The sequence below is a fragment of the Terrapene carolina genome, unplaced genomic scaffold (assembly GCF_002925995.2).
Source record: "Terrapene carolina triunguis isolate 2854851 unplaced genomic scaffold, T_m_triunguis-2.0 Scaffold192, whole genome shotgun sequence".
NCBI classification, from domain to species: domain Eukaryota; kingdom Metazoa; phylum Chordata; order Testudines; family Emydidae; genus Terrapene; species Terrapene triunguis.
Window position 1 is genome coordinate 18,196,795 of NW_020664543.1, and position 24,051 is coordinate 18,220,845.

Genomic DNA, 24,051 nt, shown 5'->3' on the forward strand with positions numbered 1-24,051 from the left:
TGTGATTCCTGATCTGCCAAGCCACCCTTCTTCTGCTGGTGTCTGCTTTGTACAGAAACATTCCCTATGAAAACTCAAGAATGGATATTTTGAATGGAGAAATACCTCACTAGTAACCTCCAGCTGCCCCTGAAGTACACAATGGCTAATAGTGGTTGTTACTATTATTCTGCAGTATCAGAAACTGCAAGCATGTTTAATGGTCATGAAATTGGAGAAGAAAGTCCTGAACTAATTGAGTAGGGGACACACCCACACCCCTTTCAAGCTATGACTTTTTTACTATAGATATTCATGCATGGCAATGTTCTCTCCAACAGGAAAACACAGACATACCCACTCCTGGATCTTGCAGTGAAGTGAGTGTTGCTAAGACATGCAAACACAACAATATTAGGCCCAAATCAATGTCTAGGCTGGCGCGTGCACACAGTGTGTGCATGCATGGTACAGGGACTAAGAAGGGATGAAATGTGCCTCCCATATCCTGGAACTGCCCAGAGCCAGCTCGGCCTCTGGTGCAGGTTAGATCAGCCCAGGGGGCTGCAATGGTCTGTGTGCAGCACTGCAGAGCACACTCCCTGACCACAGCATGCTCCTGACACGTCCCTGGAGACATTCTGTGCCGGGACCCTAGTGAGTGGTACCCACTGCTAGTTCCGTGCCTGTCAGAGAGGATCCTTCCACCAGCAAAGTCAATGCAAAAGGACCAGATAGAACTAATTTATCACATAGCATCTATATTAGTGTGGCTAAACTGGCTGAAATATTAGAGACATCCCTGTGTTCTGGACTGATGGTCAACCAGTACAGAAACACCTGAATTTGGCTTGGTTTGAGGGGCCTTTTTTAATGAGTTAGTCTTTCCATAGCAGTGTGTGTGAACCACCCAGCTGCTACCCAAACAGTGGCAGGGAGATAGTTACAGAGGAAGTTTACCCCATCCTGGAACATATTTTTCTTTAGAAGGTGACAGAATCTCTCCTTTATTCCATTCCACATCCCTGCTCCAGAAAGAGAGTACTACTCCTCCATAGAGCTGGGTGATGCTGCACTGTCAGCAAGGCAGTGCTGTCTACTGGTTAGAGCAACTGACTGCAAGCAGGGATTCCCGGGTTCTGTCTCCAGTTCTGCTACCTACTCCTTGGCAATCACTTACCCTCCTTGTGCCACAAATTGCCCATGTGAGGATAGCCACAACCATTCATCTTCCACTTGTGCTGTAGGTGTTAAATTTGCCTTATTAACCAACTCTGATTTAAAACAAACAAACAAATTGGCCATATCCAGGAATCAAGGCTGCCCCTCTCTAACTGACTCCACAGTGCCTTGATGCTACAAGCAGTGGCAATTACATCATGGATCCAGTGGATCAGCTGATCTGGCTCCCATGGTCTACAATTCCCCATACTGGAAATTCCAAGAGATTCCAAACAGAATCCTTCAGTCTCTCTTGGTTTCTACTGGAAACTGGGGGGCATGGATCAACGTTCACTTCGCACTCCTCATCAGTACCCGGCCCAAGCCGGGGAGCTAATGATCCAACCAGTGGTCCAAATTCGGTGATGAATCCTGGTCATGTGCCACCTGAGGCACGTTGCGCATATGCTAAGAAGAAGACTGGACGACCAATGTCTCTAAGATCCAGTAGTCCCAGTAACTAGTAGCCAAGTAGATGCACTACTCTTTCCAAACCCTCATTGGCCACTAGGGCATTTTGAACAGGAATTTCCACTAAGATCCCCAGCCCACTTGCAACTTGCAGGATGCAAGCAGGTTTGGAACTCTCCACTTTTTAATCAATGCAGACTTCATTTATAAGAGATAGCTCACTAGTAAGTGTCTTTTCCTCCCACCCTGCAGCAACCAGTCAGAAAACCAGGGTGCACCTACATCCCAGAGCCTAGAAACAGTGGGTTAAGTATTGTTGCTCCAGCCTCTCAGCTGGAACAGCTTGTGTCTTATTAAAAAAAAAAAGAGGGAGGTGGGGAAGGCAGCAAACCTCATGCTAACTGCCCTGGGACAGGGGTTTCTGGCTGGCAACTCCACTTGGAAAAAGCGCCTCATGCTCAGAGCCGTGCGGGTGCGTTTCTCCACTTTCCTTTCGTAATATAAAAAAGTCTCTATGACTGCGAAGCCACGTAGCTGAACCCCTGGGCCAGTTCCAAGATGACGCACCCTGTTCCTCATCCCCGGAGGAGGAAGAGGGAGAGCCCCCATGGCAGAATCACCCTGTGCAAGGGGGAGAGTAAAAAGTCCAGCTTTCAAAAGGAAAAAATTGAAACTGATGTTTCCCCTCTACTGGCAAACACTGCTCTATTGTGCATGTGCGAATGCAGATGGAAGAAAGCCTGTCCCTTCAACAGCTGTATCTGTATCAGTGGGGGTCTGATAGAACTCCCAGCAGTTCAGTTTGTAAACAACTTCCATTATCAGACAGCACAAGGCAGGAATCTAGTGGACAAGACTTTGGCGTGGAACGCAGTAGACCTGGGTTCTATTCCCATTTCTGCCACTGACCTTCGGTGCGACCTTGGGCACCTCTCTGTTTCCTTGTCTACTGATGTAAACAGGGTCTGAATGAATGCTCCCCTGACAGCTAACTGGGAAGGAGAGAAACTTCGGGTGTGTTTATGTAAATACAGTTGCTCCTGCTCAGCAGATAGAGCGGTGGTAAAGTGATCAACTTTGGCTGGTGTTGGGTTACAAATCACCTTAGTACTGAATGCTGGGTTAATGAAATATGGTTACCAATGTTGTAATTATTGTAGGAATACAGGGAAGCAGGACTGTGCTTAATCTGTCCCAAATGAGGGGGTCACCCTCAGTTGAAAGACCTTGTTAATCTGTTCCTCCCCACTGTTCAAAGACAGAGCTAAATATGCTTCATTAGGTGCCTCTTTTGTTATTTTAAATGCTCAATCACTCAGAGCTGAAATCACTTGAGTCGGGGCACTGTCTCTGCCCAGCCTGCAAAGAGCTGAAAATCACTAAGAGACAGATGTGCAGAGGTCATGACAGATAGCAGCAGAAATTGACTGACAGGTGGCTGGCGAATGAGTGGCTGGTGCAGTCGGAGAGGCAGAGCAAGCGGCCAGCAGGACGGCTGGCAGAAAGGCGCCACGAGTGGCCAGCAGGGCGTGTGGCGGAGAGGCACAACAAGCGGCGGGGGAGTGCCCAAGCAGCGGAGCGAATAAGGTGCCTCCTTACTTCCACCCAGGGTGGGAGGTGAACTCTGCAGATGCACCTCTGAACTCTGTGACTGCACTGACCAAGGATAGCAACTGTGAGTGGGGTGCAGAGAAGGACAGGCACGTTAAAGGGACTTTTGAGTTGCTGGACTTAAGAACCTGGGGGGAAAAGGACACTGCCCAACTTACTTGGGGGTGGGAATTTTGCTCATGGTTTATGTTTATGAAGCCTGTTTGCGGTGTTTTCCCAAATTAACGCCCAGTTACTTCCCTCCTGTTATTAAAAGTTTATTTTCTACACTCAGACTCTGTGCTTGCAAGTGGGGAAGTATTGCCTTTCAGAGGCTCCCAGGGGTGGTGTATTATTTTCCCAGGTTACTGGGTGGGGGCTTGAGCTGGTTCTGTGTTGTATTGATGGAAAGGAACCCCTAGATATTGAACCCGGCCCTGGTTGCTGCTGGCTCCACCTGGCAGAAGGGTTACATTTAGTCTGTAAGCTCTCCGGGGATGGTTTTGCTTCTTACCAGGTGTTTGCACTGTGCCTAGCACAGAGGATCCCCAACCTCACCTGGAGCCTCTAGGTGGTAATGTCACACAAACAGCATTGCAATCTCTTGTGTTTGGGGTTGTTTCTGCCACCACCTTCGGAAACATTCCCCTGAGATTTTCTTCACTTGATTTTGGCCCAAAAGGGGATTTTTTTCAGGAAGTTGGACTGGATATTTTGGAGTTTGTTTTCACTTGTGCCACACACATTTTCTTTGTTAAAAAATAATTTTAACAACACTTCTTTAGATAGGCTATGGCAAGAAAGGCTGAAACCTAGCAAGGAGGGGCTCCTCCTTGAGGACTAGCATCGTTGCTTTGTTTGGGCAGGGGGAGAGAATGATTTAGCGTTCACAGAAGCTACAAGCATTTGAAAACTGCATACATAGGAGAAACTGCCCCCTTTTGGGTGACATGCAGATGTGCAGTCATGCAGAGCTAGTTAAATCCATCCTTTTGGGGTCAAAGGCTATATTCACTCTGCTGGCAAACAGAGGCAAAGCAAGGAACTTCCAAACTTGGACAGGATTGGACATAGGAAATAGATTTTATTCCTCTTAGCCCTGGTAACAAGGTAAAAATTAAATGTAAAACATACGCAATGTCCAGGGTGGCAGAGCCCTCTGCATTTGGCGTTTCTTATTCTTGAACTTGCAATATAGCTATGTATCTATTTACACACACACACACACACACACACACACACACAATGTTTTGCACTTACATGGCACCTGTCATCGAGAGACCTCCAAGCACGTTGCTAGTATGATCTAGCTCTCACATTTCTGAGAAGCCAGTAAGGATTATTATCCCCTTTTAGTAGCTGGGTAACCCAAGCTGCAGAGAGCTAAAGTGACTGGCCCAAGTTCACGCAGTAAGTCAGTAGCAGAGACAGGATTAGAGCCCAGGTATCCTGACAGCTAGTCGGCTGCTCTAACCACTAGGCAACACCATATGAAGCTTAAAAAGCAATAATATCAAGCTTTTATATAGCGGTTTTCATTGGTAGCTCTCAAAGTGCTTTACAAAGTATTATTATCCCGATTTTATAGACAGGAAAACTAAGGCACAGAGGGGTGAAGTAACGTGCCCAAGGTCACCTAGAAAACCAGAGGCAGAGCCGAAAATAGATCCTACGTCTCCTGATTCCCAGTCCAGTGTGCTATCCTCTGGACTTCTCCACAGAGAGACAATCTGTCAAGACTGATCGTGGGAGGGCGGTTAAGCAATGTGGAAAGACTCCAGTCCCACAGGACAGGAGAGAGAATCTGGCATAAATGCAAAATGTATTCCTCTCCCCAGATCATTGTAAAGACTGCAGCGCAGGCGGGGTGGACACTGTATCAGCATGTTAGATGGCATTCTGGGGTTACCTCTATTTATAGCATGGAGGCATTTGCAGCTCTGGTTCTGGGCTATGGGACTAGGAAGCAAAAATCAAAGGCTTCTATCCTACACATACTGTCTATGAGTTTTCCCTCTAATAGCAGCAGGAGCACCTCCAGCCCAGGCTATAAAGTACTGGAATAAGAAACAGAATTAAATACATCTTATCTGGTTGAAATTAAGGCAATTTGCCTTGCACCTCTTGTGCCACCAACGCAAAGTGTGTGTAAAATGCTCCCAAATCCCATTTTGCACTAGTGTAAATGATACCAGGGCCAGGGTGGGGAGTAGGGCAATGGGAAATCAGGTCCAGTGTCTCTAGAGGAATTGCCGCTGGTGGAAAATGACTGTCTCAGCTGGTTACTACCGATGCAAAACCTGACCCTAAACCCTGCCTTTATGAACAACCTCTGGAAATGCTAGTTACGCTGTTGAAGGTTGGGACCAAAGCTCATAATACAAAAAGGGAATTTCTGCAGTAGGGCTGATCCACAGTGCATAGGCAGGTCCTCAATGACTTCTTTACTGTTCTCTCTGGTGTCTGGATGCTGGGGGTCTGCCCAAGCTGTGACGTTCAAATGCTGGCTCGGGACATAACTGAAAATGGGTTGGATGAGTCCCATTCCTGTTTGCCCACAACACATTCAGTAGAAGCTCAGAGTTACGAACAACCTCCATTCCAAAACGTTCTGGTTGTTCTTTCAAAAGTTCACAACTGAACATTGACTTAATACAGCTTTGAAACTTTACTATGCAGAAGAAAAATGCTGCTTTCCCTCAATTTTTTTAGTAGTTTCCGTTTAACACAGAACTGTAGGTGCTTTTTTCTTTTTGTCTCCTGCCCCCTGATTGTGTACTTCTAGTTCCAAATGAGCTGTGTGGTTGACTGGTCAGTATGTAACTCTGGTGTTCATAACTCTGAGGTTCTCCGGTAGCTCAACAACCCTGACCAGGTCTGTTCAACAGAGCACTAGAAGTGGAACAGCAGAGGGTGCTGCAGGTGAGGATGGAGCTGCATTGGAACAGCTTGGAAGCAGCAAAGTTGATGAAGGCTAGGAGTGGCATTTATGTGCAGAACATTGCAGGTAATGGGGGCAGAAATCTATGCCTGACTCCAGTCAGTGCAATTAGTACTTCTCCTTCATTCGCTCTAAATCCACTCTTACCACTAAACCCAAAAAGGAATATGTGAAACTGAGCTCCAGCCCTAATCAGAAACACGCACTGAAGAACCCGATACTTTCCCCAAGTTCTGTGTAATGGAGACACTCTCCAAATAAGCTGAGCACAGCTGGACAAAAACACAACCCATGTGTATGGTTTCTTTTGCTTTTCATCCTGGATCAGATGTCTCTGGCAGCAGCAGCAGCATGCTGCAAACAGACCTCTCACTGGAAGAGAGGCAGGGCTGCATCTGCAGTTCCCTAGTTTACACTGGTAATGGATTCAGGCATGGATCAATGCCCATTTCTGATGCAGCTACTTGCCGGTGTGCTCATGTGACTGTGGCACGTGCCTAGGTGCACTGCTGCCTACAAGCACTGTATGGCCTAACTGGCAGAATTGTCAGTGCTCAGCAAGCTTGGGCAGATCAGGGGTCAGATTCTAAGCTGGTGTAAACTGGCCAAGCTCTGTTGACTTTAATAGAACTATGGTGATTTACAGCAGCTCAGAATCTGGCCAACAGCTGGAGCAGTCATCCCTCCAGCAAGCTGCTGGGGAATTGGTATGAATAAACTGCCCACATGTCTCGCACTGGGCATGTTGCATGGTACTAGCTACCATGTGTGTCGCTTGGAAGGTCATCATTCTGCCACTGAGCAGTGGCCAAAAGCTAGAACTATGTAAATGGTGATTATGGATGGAGGTGAGCCCCAGTTGCAAAGCTGAGACTTGAATTTTCCCAAGCTTAGAGCAGGAAAAGGAATTGAGATTGAGAGTTTTAAACTGAGTTCCTCTCCAGTTATGATCAGAGAGTGATTAACGAATCCATAGATTTTAAGGTCAGAAAGGACCATCAATACCATCTGTCTGACCTGCGTTAACTCTGCCCATTCCTGCATCACGCCCACTCGCTTGCAGTCGAAGTAGTTCATGTCTTTTAGAAAGACATCCAGTCTTGATTTAAAGATTTCCAGTGATGGAGAATCCACCACATCCCATGGTAAGGTGTTCAAAGGTTAAAATGGCCTCTAGGTATTGCAGAGACCATTTCAGCCCAGACTACACACAGGGCGGAGGAGGGCTGGATGAATCGTACAAAACGGGAGTCACAAATAGTTCCACAGATGGGAGTGGTTGGATCTGTTCGTTGTTGTTAGTGGGAATGTTATTCATTATTCATGAGTGCCTGGACATCTGCCATCTATTCAGGAAGATGCTGGTGAGTTATGAAGGCATCAAAAATGTTAGCACAAGCGATTATTTGTACTGTAAAGGGTGTTAGTCATCACTTGTGCTTCTCTGGTTTAAAAAAATCAGTCACGCAATCAGGTAGCAGAAATGGTACCACGTGACTTCACTGACAAATCACACTCTCTGAATACACCTTTGTACAAGTGTAAATAATTACATCAGTTACCAGGCACTGGAGAAATAGCTTCTTTGTGCAGGGGGGTCAATTTCACCATTTCCTCTGCTCTTTGTGAGGGATTCACACAGCAATAGGGGAGAGAAACATTTTAAAATGAATAGGAAAATAATACTGTGTGAAACCATAACAATCAGGAAGGTGACTCGGGGGCAGGTATCATGCCTGAAATTACTTGTAATTCTCTTCTTGAAATGTACTAGATTCCCAGTTGTTGATGTTCCTCTAACGTTCCCCCCCTCATTTACCACACAACGCTTCCAAGCTCCATCCGAGCTCAGAAAAGGAGGGGGTGACATGCCAAGTGAAATGCTGCTGTTGTGGTATTTCCATGAGAGATGGACTTAAACCCAGAGGTGAATTTGGTTTTACAAACAAAAACCTTCAGTCAGAGTTTGCAAAACCAAACTCGGAGTGGTTGAGATCTGGCTGCCCTTTACTTTTGATCAGCCCCAGCAATGTTCTGGGGGCAGGCCCGGGTGTTTGAACAAATGGCTCCAGCCCATCTCCAATTTCTGGCCAGGCTGGAAGGAGGAAATACCGGACATCTATGGTAACCAGCTCTCACAAGACCTTCAGCCCAGCTCTGCAGCCTCATGAGCCTCAAATAATAATAATAATTCGCGGAACTATGTATCTTGCAGAGGCATCTAGGAGCCGGACCCCACTGTGCTAGGTGCTATACAAACACAGAACAAACTGTTGGTTCCTACCCCCAAAGAGCTTTCAGTATTCAAACTTTGGGGTGCTCATCACCCAGCCGAACCACCAAGCTTTCTGAAACTCTCCTGTCACAAAGCAAACCCAGGCCACCGCCTGGCTAGAGAGATCCCTTATCTGATTTGATGGAGGGAAGAGAAATTTTAAATATGGAATCAAGTATGTCCACAGGAGATCAAATGGTCCCAAGACTCCTCCCTCCTGCCCTCAGCCCCATACTATTCTAGGCTCTGGCTAGGGATGAAAACTCCCATGGCAAAGCTTCGGTGCACTCTGACATTCTGCAGAGCTTCGTAACACTGCGCAGCAATGTGCGGCTCAAAAATACAGGCATTTTAAAAACTCTGTTTCCTGCTTTCCTCATGGACGCTCAGTGCAATTCGACAGATGCTTTTGGTTTTCAGCTGCAGATTTTCCCCAGTGGCCCTTCAGTGCTTTCCTGCTCTGATTTCAAACACGCAGCGCTCTCTGGCTTCTATTTTAGAGGGTTCCCCCCTCCAGTCTCCGGACTGACACCGCAGAATTGATCACCAGAAAGCGGCAGTCCTAGGGCTGCTTTCAGGATGGAGTACATAATGCTGTTGTTTGTCAGACTCAGAAAGACAAATGTTGATTTTTCCCAGAGGAGGATGGAGTGTGTAAAGAAGAAAAGGCTTATAAGAGGTGTCTGTTGACTCTCCTCAGCTCCTCCTTTGTTAAGTGTATCTGTCCTTGAATAGGGAGCCTCAAAACCAATTAACCAAACTCACTCAATCAAGATCTCACCTTACCAAGTGGAAAAAAAATAATCAGACACAAGCCCACAAACAATCTAAAAGGATCGTGCTCTTCACCCTGAAGCACCCTCGGCATCAGTAGTTTGCAGTCACGTACCTGGGCCCGCTTCACCGTAGCTTGTGTGGTTATTTACACAGTGCAGTGTGGATGTAACACACACTCAGACCACAGGCAGAGCATTTTACATTCATTTTGCACTTCTGTAAGCGGCCCCACATGGTGCATTGGTGAATCGGGACCTCTCTTGGTTAAGTCTCCTTCGGATTTGTGGTCTCTAGCATTCTGATCATGGGGCTGGTAGACCTAGATTCAAGCCCCAGTTTGACACAAACTCCTTCAGTGGCCTTGAGCCAGTCACTTGAGCCCAGATGGTGGCTGGCCCCTTGGGACGTTGAGCATCCAGATGGCTGTTTTACAGCTTTGGCCCCATCCCTAGTCACAGCTTGGTGTTCCATTCACTTGCAACAATGTCCCCTAGGAATAAGGCTGCAGGGTTTGAAGAGGCAAACAGCTGATCAGCTGTTCAGGCAGTGTGGTCTGCAGAAGCAAACCCTAGCCAGGGAGTCAGAAACTGCTCTGCTCTAAATATGGCTGGGCCACTGACTCATTCACTGCAATTCAATTCTTCTTGCCAGGCACCGATCTGTAAAAGTGGGTGAACAACAACACTTCCCTGCTTATAGGGCAGCCCGGGGATCTATTCCCAAATGTCTGTACTTGTTACTAGCACCATAAAGCACTTGGTAGGTGTGAACTACTTATAGATAATGGCGGAGATGGCTATTATCCACAAGCAGTTTGGCAGAGGGAGGTTTATGACTATGGATGCTAAGAAGCCTTGAATCCTCGCTGTAGAGCTTTTTCCATAAAACCTGCCACAGACACAGCCAGGGCAGCTCCACTGAATAAGCTAATAACATTCTTTGCATGTTTTTCCTTGTGTCTTACAGGGATTTTTAATGCTAGCTGCAAGAGGAGGGCAAAGCGGAATAGAAGAAAAAAAAAAAAAGAACGGAGGACTAGCTTTTGAAAGGGATTTGGGTGCCTAAAGATGCAGCCAGGCGCTTTCTGAATATCCTGCTATGCGACTCCCTGCATCTGGAGGTTTTTCCCCTACTCCACTTTGCCCCCCCCCTTACCATTAATATTGAAAATCCTTGTAAGACACAAGGAAAAACATGCAAAGAATGTTATTAGCTTATTAAACAGAGCTGCCCTGGCTATGTCTGTGGCAGGTTTTATGGAAAAAACCCTACAGCGAGGATTTGCTGTGTTTGCATTTGGTCAGTTCAGCTCCATGCAGATGGACAGAGGCACAGGCAGAGAACTGGAGCACAATGATCTAGGCACAGAGCCGCGAGGGGAGTTAGGGTCTTACCTATCTGTGAGGATCTGGGCCCTAATCCCAAATCCACAAACACTCAGCAGCCAGGGCTTTCCAAACAAGACAGCTCCCCTTCAGGCATTTAACTAAGGACTCAGCACCCAGCATGCTGAGCTCTGGAAAACCTGACCCCCCCAGAAGCCCCAATCCTGCATGGGAAACAATGGAGGGGGAAGGGCAGCCCTGAACCCACACTGAGCCACAGTAGCTTTAAATAATAGTAATACAACAAGGAAGCAAATGTTAGGATCAAGGTACAGGGGGGTTTGCTCAAAACAGGAATTTTTGCTCAATTATTTAACTAAACTACCTTGCCAGTTGTGTCCTTTTAAGTTCAGCTTCCAATAAGGCCGAACAACTCTGGCCTCAGTACAGCTCATCTGACTGCACCTTAGAAGCCAGCTCAGTCAGCTCCCTAGATGAGGTGGGAAGAAAGCACCCTAGAGTGGTGCCTTGAAACAGGCCCAGCTGGAGGAAATACTGCTTGAGGTTACTCTATGGTTACCCTCTCCTCTCCATGGATACCAAAAGGTCACTAAGCAGCCGGCTGCTCTAATGGGCTCCTCCAGCTGCAGCTGAAGAGTGGGAGTATTAGGGAAAGAATAAAGCACCTGGCGTCTACTTAAACAATCAAACTCTACTGCAAGGCAAAATGAACTGGCTCACGGCTCAGGTGAAAAGCGTGAGTGGAGCTGCCACCTGCAAACTTAGAACATGGGTCCGGATTCATCACTCATCTATTTATGAAGGGAAAGTTCACGCAAGAGAAACCCGAGCATGTGCTGAAATACAGTGTCATGCAAATATAACACAGTCTGCTGGGGACAGGAGAATAAGATAGGGGATGCCCTAATGACCTCCTAGAAAAGCCAGGCTGCACTGGCAACAATGCCATGAGATTAACATGATTTACCCAGTGGTAAGGTCAGGACTAGAACCCAGAATGCCAGTTGCCTAAGCTCCCCACCCTCATGAGCCACACATCCAGCTATGCTGCCTGGGGGTGGGAAAATTGCCTTTTTCCCTAAAGAACTGTTGTCACTTCTGCAGCACAAATACACACCTACGCAGAGAACTGAGAACTGCCTTTTGCTGCTGTTGGTTTTGCAACAGGAAGGTCTATATGACTGCATCGAACAACGCGGTGCATTGATCCAGGCTCCATAGGCTGGAAGAGTTCAATATATAGAGTCCCCTGTGGAATGGAAAGGACCCCAACACCCTGGGCTGTTCTTTTTCACCTCAGCTCACACTCCACCCCCAGCAGCCCAGACATACTGCACTGTAGTAGCTGGAGGTAGGCTCCAGCGCTGTCAACATTTATATGCTAGGAAGGACTGAGGACTGTAGCCCATAAAGGACGAGAGGCAGGTGATCTCTACAGCCTGAATCCAACACAAGTGCTGTGTGGCCTCCTTTTTAAGACAAGCTGGACAGCAGGAGAAGGTGCAATGGTCACGCAGTCCAGGCTTAAAAAGAGACAAGTTAATAGCGCCCCCATCAGAACATTCTTGGTCTCTATGGACCTGAAGATTTGAGGTCACTTTCTGGAGTACTGCTGGTCTCCTTTGCCTGCACATCAGGGAGGTTAAAGGGTGATGAGAAATGAGAAGGGGCTGTGAGTAATTCTCAGGCAGCTCAGGGCATCCGAAGAAGTGGGCTGTAGCCCACAAAAGCTTATGCTCCAATAAATTTGTTAGTCTCTAAGGTGCCACAAGTACTCCTGTTCTTTTTGCAGGGCATGCTGACATTTATAATCCTAGACCAGCTACACAGTATGTTAAACTCAGCTGTGGCCCAACAGGCCTTTGGCTGTTCCCTTCCCAACTGGTTGGGACTCTCAGGTGATTATGGATGTCCACTAAGTGGCACCTTGGCATTGCCAGACTCTGTAACTTAGCAAATGACCTGGCTTCGGCTGCTTTCCACCCTTTCCTATTCAAGAGGGCGCCAGAACACCCTGTCAGGCAGGGATTTTCAGGCAGTGCCACAACCTGCCATTCCAAACCTGTCTCCAGTATTGTTCTCCAGGACATGTCCACTCACAGGATGGAATCTCTCATGCCTGGATGTAAGCACCAGGACTGGACAGGGGGCGGAGGGAGGATGCTTAAATGGGTGTTAAAATTCCAAGCTTATCTCAAGCAGCTGAGTTCATGGATAGAAAATGGTTCTGCTTTGTCTCAAGAGGAACTGCTGGCCCCTCTCCCTGTGAACACGTCACCTCAGCCTCAAGCCCTGAGCCACTGAAGAATATCCACTGGCTCGGTCCAAGTTTATTTTATCGTACTGAGGTGCCAGGTCTGTGACCGTGTCAGTCTCTAGCATGGCACAGTTTGCTTCATGAACAGCTGTGCCCTGTGCCACTGACCTGTTCCTGGTCCACTGATATTACAGGATGCTGGGAAGGAGGCTCAGCATCTACCCACCCAGGGATCTCTAAGTTGGAGCATGCAGTCGCTTATTTTCAAAACTTCATATGGCCTGAGGTGAGTTCAAGCAAAACAGCTCCTTTAACTGCCACTGTGTAAACCAGCAACCTGCTGAACAAACACGACAGAAGGATAAGAAGGGCTTAGCCCCAGCTGTAAACAGCTGTTCACTTTCAGGATGCAGCTTAGGGAAGAAGGATTTTCCAGTTGTTAGGACACTACCCTGGGACTTGGGAGACCTGGGTTCAATTTCCTGATCCATCACAGGCTTCCTGTGTGACCTTGGGCAAGTGATTTTGTCTCTCTGTGCCTCAGTTTCCCACTTGCACAATGGGGATAATAGCACTGCCCTCCTGCACAGGGGTGTTGCGAGATAACTATGTTCAAGACTGAGAGGTGCTCAGATACTGCGCTAATGGGGGCCAAATAAGAGCCTAAGTTATCTCGATGGTTGGTAAGGCAAGGAGCTGGAAGTTAGGATGCCTGGCTCTGATGCAGTGGTGCTGTGTGACCTTGATAAAGTCTTCACCCCTCTGTTCTGCAGCTTCCCATCTGTAAAATGGGGCGTATACCACCGTCCCCTCCCAAATGGTGCTTGTAAAGGGCTTTGGGGTCTTCAGATGGAAGGTGTTAGAGAAGTGGGATATATCTTTAGTTACAAAGCGCAGCCAGTGGAAGAGCCAGAACTCCCTGTGGGTGGGATCTGTTTGTGACGTGGGCACTCTGTGAGATGGTGACAAACATACACCAGCGCGCCATGGGAGGAAGGTTAGAAGACAGCCATGTCCCTCACCCCTGGTGGGGCAAGATGAACCACAAGGCGGCACTGCTTTGGCTGTGTGTAAATAGAGGCTCTTTTGCCAGCAATAGACACAGTCAAAACCTGGAAAAGAAACCAGTGAGACAGGGTTGGGATAAAGGGCTTGATCCTGCAAGGTGCTGAGTGATTCTGGAGGGTGTCAGTGGTATCTGAGGGTGCTCAGCACCTAACAGCGTTAGGCCCCATTTGGTTCAAATTCTTACTGGGAAAGGCCAGGCCTGTAATTTATAGACAGCAGAGGTTCAACGCTTCCAGACTGCTCCGAGGGACACTGCCAAGGCTGCTATTGACCTACAGGGTGATCTCCCAGCTGTGTTTTGGCCTGTGGTTGCGTCATCCCTCAGACTGCCCATCCGTCTGCTTCTTTCTCATGAAGCAGGCCAAGAGGGGCCAAAATGAACATGGTCTCCCTGAAGAACCGGGAGGAGTAGGAGACTCACACAGCTCAAACCCACAGTCAGCTCCTGGGAATGGGAGACCCAGGAGGGGTCTGGTGGAGAGACCCACGCACCCATCCACCCGCAGATACAAAGCACTGGGGCATTGTCACTGGGAGGGGAAGGAGGCCCAGAAGCAGGGATTTCACTCTCTCTTCCCTTGGGTCACAGAGGGGCCAAGGGACATTTCAGAATCAGGAGGGTATTTAAAGAAAAAATATATTACTTATAGGGGGGGTTCAAGCTTTGGGCCTGTGGGGAGAGAGAGAACAGGTGGGGGAGGAGCAATTCTAGCTGCTTGTACTCACCAGGAGAAGTGAAATTCCTTGTGCTTCGTTATTTTAGGGCCTGATCCAAACCCCACTGATGTCAATGGACCTTAGATCAGGCCCATAACAAACAACACTAATGACAGTTACTAAGGGGCCTGATCAGCCTCCCATTGTGATCAATAGTGAGGGTCCCACTGTTCTCAATGGGAACCAGCTCAGGCCCTGAATTTCTAGGTACCTGAATGTGGAGACTGTGAGAAATGTTTAGGATACAGTCAGGGAAAACTCTCGTGGTCTGGAGGGTTTGCCACAGTACTTGGGTTCACCCAAGAGTTTGCGGAGATTTGTGAGCCCTTCCAGTGACCCGGGGCCTACGTGAGCCGATTTATGGTGTTGCCATTTGCTGGGTAATCTCAGATCTGTCACAGTTGAAATAAGGGCCTATTCATGGGTCTGTACCAGGCACATAATGGCTGGCATGGTTGCCATGCAGAATCCTCAGCTGGGCCATAAGGCACTTAAGCCATCTGCCCAGTGGCAACTTGCCCCATGGCCACCTCAACATAGCCAGGGCTGCGGAGCCTCAGTGTCGTACAGCTTCACCTCGGGGAAATATGTGCCCCCCAAGTCCATCTCCTCTCACTATCAGGCTGCTATGGACATGTCAGGGCTGAGCAGAGGGGCTATTGATCCTTCACTTCCCCCAGAGCAGCTCCGTGGGTCAGGCGGAGAAACCAAGGACTTTTTCGCTGTTTAGACATCTCCTCAAGGCACAAATCAAAGCCAGGCTCTGCCTTGGAAAAGGGACTAACTCCCAGAAGGGGGAAATCAGCTCTGGCTGGGTGGAAAGCGATTCAAGTCAGCTGTATCATCTCAGAACAAAATTCAGTCCTCTTACCCACTCACGGTTCCCTCAGCCTCACTGAAGCAACACGGCACTGGATATCGCACTGACTCAGTGCAAAGCAGAGACGGTTATAACATTTTGAATGACCTGGCTTGTGCGGTACACAATGAGGGTGGGAGGAACATGCCTTTGTAGGGTAGAGGAATAAGGTAGTATCCCTTATACCTATCTCATAGAGTTGGAAGGGACCCCGAAAGGGCATTGAGTCCAGGCCCCTGCCTTCACTAGCAGGACCAAGTACTGATTTTGCCCCAGATCCCTAAGTGGCCCCCTCAAGGATTGAACTCACAACCCTGGGTTTAGCAGGCCAGTGATCAAACCACTGAGCTTGGGGCCCATTGACCTCTTGCCACCCAGCTTCTTTAGGGCCTGGCTGGCTGGCACACTCCCCAGCTCTGCCCGGGGGAAGACCAGCCTGCTCCCCTCATTTGGATTCTTCTGTGGGTTGGCAGCTTGCCCACCTGCCCCTTTCTATTACAGCAGGATCAGGAAAGCTCCTTGGCTCTGGCCCCTTGTTTATAGGCCTTTACACCAACCTGGAGCTGAGCCATCCCAGAGTAGGCAGCACTACTTGGTTTTGGTTTTATTATCAAGCCACCCCTTTGGTGAGATTACCGTGGAGTGCTGCATTCCTCAAAGTTGAGCAAGTTCCTGCCAACTAAGCCTGGGGGCCCCTGCTCAGCTTCCCGCCATGACAGACAGACAGACTACACAGACACACAAGCAAACCCAACCCAGCGGGTTTCACACTCTCCAAGAGGTCTTCACTTAAACAGGGTCAGCCTAACCATACATCAACAGAAGAAAGAAAGATCTTTGGTAAAGCACCTTTCCCAGTGCTTGTGCCCTGTACAGGTTATAGTTGAGGGTGAACTGGAGGGGAGAATGAGGAGCGAGAAAAGCTACAAATATGGGGGTAGCCAAACTTACTGACTCTCCGAGCCACATACAACAACCTTCAGAAGTTCGAGACCCAAGGCGCATCTGCCGGGGCTCAGGACTTCAGCCCCGCTCCTGCTGAAGCCCCGAGCCCCAGAAGGAGCGCCCCATGGGGCTGAAGCCCTGAGACCCCCCTCCCCACTGGGCAGAAGCCTTGACACCTTCCTCCCTGCTGGTCAGAAGCCCCTACCCCACCACCCTGCTGCAAGGCAGAGGTCCTTACCTCCCCTCACCCCCAGTCTAGTTGGGGAAGGGGCATACGGCTCACAAGCCACAGTTTGGCCATCCCTGAAACATCAAAATTCTGCTGAAGTGGTCCAAACACCACAAGGAGGAGCCATATCTCACTACCTTGCCGAGCACAGTGGCAGTCAGTTATGGACATGCCATTTCTCCTCTCCTCTGAACCCTTGTTCTATTGGCTCACTTAGTGGTGATCTCACTTTGCCATACAACTGCACCGGACAGACATTTTAAAAAAATCAAAATACTAATGAACCTCTTCCCCGACTGTCCTTCAGCACCCGCAGCTCTCATTTCTAATACCAACTGCCGGGCTACAAAGAGTCAAAAAATCCATCCCAAATTAAGAAGGTAGTAAATATACTGCCACGAGCATGACGCTTAGATATAAAGGTGCAGAATCATTTTAACTAGTACATTTTTTATCAGTTATGTCAAAGCGTGATTATGCCAGTGAAGCTCTAAAGGCAGAGCTATGCACTGTACACCCTTTATGGGCCATAAAGTTAGTTACACAGATGTTGGACTTTGCTGTGAGGTCTGTTCTGAAAGTAGAAGCCATTGCAATAAAAACTTCTTTAAACAAACACAGGAACGAATCCAACAAAATTGCTCCTGTGCATCGTAGTGTCCCGAAAGGCTATCATTTCTCTCACTCCCCTTCCCGCAACTGGGCCTCCAATAAAAGCACTGGCTGTTTTAATTCATTCTAGCCCTTGTCCCTTTAAAGACCTGCCGTGTCTTTGTTGTCTTCATGTCTTCCCCTGCATCTTTACAAGATTTCATGCTTTCCTTGTTTCCCCTCCCAAAGCTAACCAGATTTGGCCTTTAAACAAAAGGAGTCTGGTTGGCTTCCGGTCCCTGGTGGTCCCTCTTCATGAACTCCTGGGGATGTTAAGAGAGAGCTGAAGAAATGCCTAAGATGCCTATGAATCCCATCCGTGCAAACCCAATGGCGCAGAGTGACGCGCCATGACTCACATGTCTGCCACTGGGGCGACGGGGGAAGGCGCTCACCTCGCTCTCTGGTGAAGCTGCTCTACGGTTTCTTTTCTACAAATCTGTGGATCAACGTAGTGTTCAGGGCAGTGAGTGACTGACAGCGGAGACTGGAGTCAAAATGAGCAGCAGAAGCTCCTTCAAAATACCCCACCCCTGCCTTGTAGCATCCCTAGCCTGCCAGCTGGGAGACCTAAGGCTGTATGCTGCAATTTCATTGTCTGTGGCATATCATTGCCTCTTGCCGATTTCCCAGGCAGCTGTTGGCATGTGAAATAGCCAGCACCCCGAGAAGGTCTGAGTGAACAGGGGGAGTCGACACCAGTGATGCCCAGGCAGGAGTGCTTGGAACCTTAGCAGGCAGATGGCTCAAACCAGCTCTGGATGAGCTCAGAGTTCACAATATTAACTGCAGAAATCGGCAGTCAGATTATCTTACATCACTGTTAGGAGGATTTAGCTGCCAAAATTCCCCTCCAGGAAATAAATCACAGCCCTGTGCAGCAGCTGCCAGCTTGGATGGGAAAGACCACCCAGTCCATGATAGCCCCTGGCACCTGAACTGCGACAGCAGCATCTCCCTCTGATCAGAAGCAGGGGTACCTGGCCAAAGCATCTTGCGCGTCGATGTAACGGAAAGCTACAGCCAGAGAAAGTTGTTCACAGACTTAGCCTTGGCTGAAAGAGAATTGATAAAGGGAATAGGATTGCCAGTTACAAGCGGTAATAATACTTAGAGCTCACACAAGGCTCCACACTATATGAGCATTTACTACTCTCAGTGCACGCCCAGCACCTCTGTGAGGCATTATCAGACAGGGAAAGTGAGGCATAGCAGGTTAGTGAGTAGCGAATGGTCGTGGCAGAGCTGGGTGTACAACTCAGGTGTTTCTGATCCCCAGTATTATGCCAGGTCTTGCAGACCATGCTGTCTCTCAAATATTGGAAGGACATAAACACCAAGGAGGAAGAAGAAATGTGTAGAATGGTGGATAACATGATAAATCGAGGTCCCAGGTGGGTGTTGTGGGTCTCCTGGCACCTTTTCTGACATGAATAGGAGATACCAGTGGTGTCCAGTGTATCATCCCTTTCTCAATACCAGGTTCTAACATCCAAGGCATCACTAGGAGAGGAGAAAAACTGCCCCAAAGCACAGAAGGGATCTAGACAGAAAGCTGCTAGATTAGGGGCGTTATAGCACCTAACTCTAAATTCCTCACCTGGGAAAAGTAATCCAGACAAAAGCCTATTCAAGGTTCTGTTTTGTGTGAGAGCTATTGTCGAGGATGCAGTGGTCACCCGATTTGCCTCTGTAGTTCCTGCACTGTCAGCATCTAACTTATTAGTTAAAGGATCTGGGGGTTACAGTGGATCACAAATTGAACATGAGGTAACAATGTGAGGCATGGCTAAAAAGGCTAATATCATTCTGGGGTGTGTTAACAGGAGTGTCGTAGGTAAAGACACAGGAGTTAAGTGTCCTGCTCTACTCAGCATTGGTAGGGCCTCAGCTGGAGTATTGTGTTGAAGGCTGGGTGCCACATTTTAGGAAAGATGGGGCTAAAGTGGAGAAAGCCCAGAGAAGAGCAAAAGAAATGATCAAAGGTTCAGAAAACCTGACCTATGGGGGAAGGCTAAAAAACTGGACATGTTTCACCTTGAGAAAAGAAGCCTGAGGGGGGACCTGCTAAGTTTTCAAATAGGTTAAGGGCTGTAACAGAGAGGATGGTGATCAATCGTTCTCCATGCCCACTGAAGGCAGGACAAGAAGTAATGGGCTTAATCTGCAGCAAGAGAGATTTAGGTTAGATAGTAGGGGAAACTTTCTAACTCTAAGGGTAGTTAAGCTATGAAATAACCTTCCAACAGAGGTTATGGAATCCCCATCACTGGAGGTTTTTAAGAACAGGCTGGACAAGCACGCATCAGGGATGGTCTAGATTTACTTGGCCCTGCAGTACGTCTGCTGCAGGCGCCGCCCCCCACAGCTCCCATTGGCTGGGGGAGAGGGACAGAGATACCATCACTAGTCGCCGGGCAGAGTCAGCCATGGAGGCAGCGTCACTTTTTTCCAAAATGAATATGAACAAGTCAAAATACTGAACGCAACTATCTGATGCACACCTTGCTGCAATCCTGAAGGTTTCAACTGCTCAGTCACTGAGGCCAAACATCAACAAACTGACAGAACTGAAGCATTGCCAGGTGTCTGGCAAACACTAAAAACTCTCTGGCGGGTAAAGAATTGTATAAAGTTGTATGACAGTTTTATTATTTCTAAGAAATTCGAAATAAAAAATACAATATAAATGTTTTCTTTTCTGAACACCATCTTCAGTGACGTTATTGGCCCACTGGGAGGTTTTGAGGACTGGCACTGGCCCTAAGGCAAATTGAGTTTGAGACCCCTGCCCTAGGATGACCCTGATGGACAGGTCTGAGGCACAGTGGCAGGGGACAGCAAGTGGGGGAAGCCTGTTCTGCTGCTGCCCATCCTGGTACCTGTTCTGAGAGTAAATAGAGGACGCCAGTCTCCAGTGCTGTCAGGTCAGGGCTTTTCACCAGCACTACGCTGACTAGAGGAGATTCCACCCCGTGCTCACTATCCACAGATCCCCTGTCCTGACTTGTAACTCTTGGGGATTTGTTATTTTTCTTAGCAACTCTTATTTGTACATGTCCAGGCACTTGTAACTCAGCTCTAGTCATTCAACACCAGATCTGGGCAGTAATTGCTGAGAGCATCTTGTTCCCTTTGTTTATTCTAGCCATTATATACCAGACTAGAGTCAGTCCCCACTTCCTTAGATACCATCGGCTATAAGTAAACTACACCCGGGGGCTGCACACACAGGTTACCAAAGAGCCTGCGGCTTGCTTCCCAAGTGGGCCTGCCTCTGTTTTTTCAACCACCATGCAATAGGTTGCTAGGAGAGATGTCTCCCTGTGAGCAGAGAGAACCACCAGCTGCAGAGGTTCAGTTTTGTCTCTGTGCCAGCTGGTTTGGGCTCAGGTCCATTGGCTCTCAGTGGGAGCTGCTGGTTGCTGAGCACTTCATTCGGGGGCCGAAGTGGGAGCTGGGCTCTTTGGAAAATCAGGTACTCACCTGATTGGAGTATTCTCTCCCTTTGGGAATCTGAGCCAAACCCCTGCCACCCCTTTGGCCCCCAAAGCAGCAGTACTCCTCCTTCCCCTTGAGGATTATGGTCTTTCTTGAGCATGACCTTGCCCCTCTTAATTTCCATCAGGCAGATCACTGTCTCCTCTCTCTAAGCCCCTTGCTAAACAAAGCTCTGAGTCCCGTACAATGTTTCCTGTAAATAAATAATCCCACAGCATGGAACCAAACTCCTCCTTCCCCCAGTTCCCTTGCATTGGCCACTCCAGCTGAGTTTCCTAGAATCCAGATGTCACCAGACCTCACTGGGAGCCTGCAGGCTCTTTCATTTTAGTGTTGTGCCTGTAGAAAAACTGGAAGGGGATGCTCTAAACATCAGCTTGGAAATACCTGCCTGGGCTGGAATCACAAGCCCCAGTCATGGCAGCTCTGAGTCAGCCCTTCAGACAGGGCTAAATTTAGTACTGAACAAGAACTTACAACTAAGGTCCTGGCTGCTCAGCATGGTCTGACACTTTACATAAACTGTAGGGTTTTAATCTGCCACTATTGGCCAAAAGTTTCCTCTTCCCTACTCATGTGCTGCCCTCCACCTCAGAAGTGGCTGCATTTCACTGGTGCTGTGCGACCCATAGATCGTAAAGCCATTTGGTGTGGGATGAAGGGTGCTTCATAATTGAGAAGTCAGAACCCAAGCTGTGATTACATGACTCCTGCTTCCACAGAGCTGGATTAGGTATTGATTCCACCATGAGCGCTAGGAAAGGGCTTCCTGAACCCTGTGATGTCCTGTCACCAACTCCAGCCAAGGTGATGAGATACACAGCAGGAGGCAGATTCCCAGGCTGCAATGAATCCTTATCCGAAGTGTAAGCACTTCAAAGGGTGTCTCGGGGCTCTTTGGTCATTATAAAGTCATCCCCGGCTAGTGTGGGAAAGTGTTGACTCACCAGTGACTCTCTGACTGGGCTGCTGCTTTTGGGCTCTGATTACAATATGAAAACTACACACACATGGTGACTATATGTGCACAGGAGTCCTGGATTTCTTCCCGAGGATGCTGGAGCTGGGGAGGAAGGAAAAAACCCTATTGTTTTCTAAAAGTGGTGTTGGTGAACGTGTCAGACCAGCAGCCATGGAGACCAAAGTCCACCTATCCAGAGAAGAGGCCGGGCACAGACAGTGGCAGCACAAGTTTTCCAACACCAATAAGTTTCAGCCTTCATATGGAGGAGTCGCCTCTAGGGATGAGAAGGGAGTTCAGTTTCCTTGGCCCAGTCAGTCTGTGGCCTGGACAGTGGTCTGAGAGAGGTGGCTGCACTGGACTGAGACCACCGTCTCATGTAAGCCACCAAAGAGCTCCCCAAAAGAAAGAAGAGACTTTCCATTTGTACCCACTGGGAGAAAGCTTTAGGGGTCACTCTTTCCCTTCACCAAAGAGGCCAAGTTTTCTCCATCTCCACAGACTCTGCCCCAGATGGGGAAGCCCTTTTGGGCTGCAAGACTAATTCTGTCTGTTGTGGTTTGCAAGGGGGTAGACAATGATCATGCAGGAAGAGCCAGTTACTGTGTTGTAGTCAATAGCTCTGCTTCCAATGAGCGACTGCCAGCAAGCAATGCCCCTGCTGAGGTTCACGGAGTCCAGTCCTGTTCCAGCTGAGGTCAATGGAACTTTTGCAGTTGACTTCAGGAGGAACAGAACTGGGCCAGTGTGTGTGAGCTGCAGTGCATGGAAACTCACAGCTAAGCTGGAGTTCAGGCAAGACAGGACATGCGAGAGGCAGCAGAAAGGAGCGAAGAAGAAAAGAAGTGAAGGTTTATTTGTTTCCATTTCCCTGCCTCGCATTTACCCGTCTGCCATTAGCTCATCGGGGAATTATTCCCCACAGCCATATTTCCTTGTTCGACGTGATGCCTTTTGTCTGGTTCACCCGGGGCAGGCAGGGTGAAGGCGGGAACAAGGACCGTGCTCCAGGAGAGGGATTACACGCCCAGTCAGCCTCATAAACAACAACTTTTGGCTGTGGCTCTTCTTTATTTGACATCTCATTAAATTGCCTGGTGTTATGTACAAGCAGTAAATTACTGCTGGGCTGGAGTTCCCTGCTCTTTGAGCTGGTTCCTGAGAGGTATCAGGATGTCATGTTAGCTATGGCAGAACTTTTCTACTAGCTGGAAGGGAAAGCGATGCTATAATAGCATGCCTGGCCAATAACATAGCAACTGACGTACCACGAGCTGCCAATACTATCTCATACCATGCCAACAAAGCATACCAGTGCTATAGCGGACTGTCCTACCAATGCTACATCCACCCACCATGCTGATGCCCTGGAAGCCATGCCAACATCATAGCCCCATGGCACACTGATGTGATAGCAGCATATTTTGCCAACATCGCAGTAATACATACTGGCACCACTATGGCAGCCAATTGGTTCCACTGAAGCATTCCACCCATACTAGAGTCTTTGTGGCAAGCAATCCTGGGACCTTGGAAGGATGCCTAACGGGGTATCCCGGGTGAAGCCCTCATTGCCAGACTGACGCCCCCTCCTGGTCGTGCTAGGGATTAGCTCAAGGCCGACACCCATGTCCGCAGTCTGAACACTGGCACTGTCTCTGCTCCCGCCTATGGCTCCTCTCTCAGCTCCCAGGACCACAGCATCCTCTTCTCTACTGAGCCCTCTGGCTAAGTCGGCATCTGTGTTTCCCCCTTCTGGGGATAGGTATCTCTTGTCCATCAGTCCAGCCACTTCCCCATTGGCAACCTCCTGCTGCTCCTCTCTAACCTCTGTCAATGCTGCTCTATTCCCCTGAGCCACTTCCCCATGGCCCCAGCACCTTCTTCACCCTCACCTCAGGGCACTTAAACGCTCAGTCCAAGGTGCTTACAGCTCTCTCAGCCCTCCAGGGTCGCAGTCCTCACTCCCTGGGCTCCCAGTAGCCACTGAACTTCTCTGCCCGGCAGCTCACTTTTATATGGACCTGCTATGGGCCCTGATTGGCTGTTCCTCGCAGCCCCTGTCCTATTGGCTGCTCCCCACGCAGCCGCCCTATGGCTATATTAACCCCTTCTCTGCCAGTGTGGGGTAGATGCCCCATCACCTGGGGCTAAGGCAAACAATACAGCAGCACACTTTACTGGTGTTTTTGGAGCATACCATGCTAGTGCCCTAGCAATATACAATGCCAATGTCACAGCAGCATGTCATGATACACCCGTGGCTGAGAAGAATGTGGGTCTCCCTGAAAATGTGCAGGGATCAGGGTGGGCCATCTGGTCA

General features: G+C 48.7%; 1 protein-coding gene across 1 annotated transcript in view; it reads right to left on the reverse strand.

The window, feature by feature from the left end:
* The window catches only part of SEPTIN9 (septin 9), a 250,111-nt gene that overhangs the window by 212,041 nt on the left and 14,019 nt on the right, over positions 1-24,051 (reverse strand). The window lies entirely within an intron of this gene.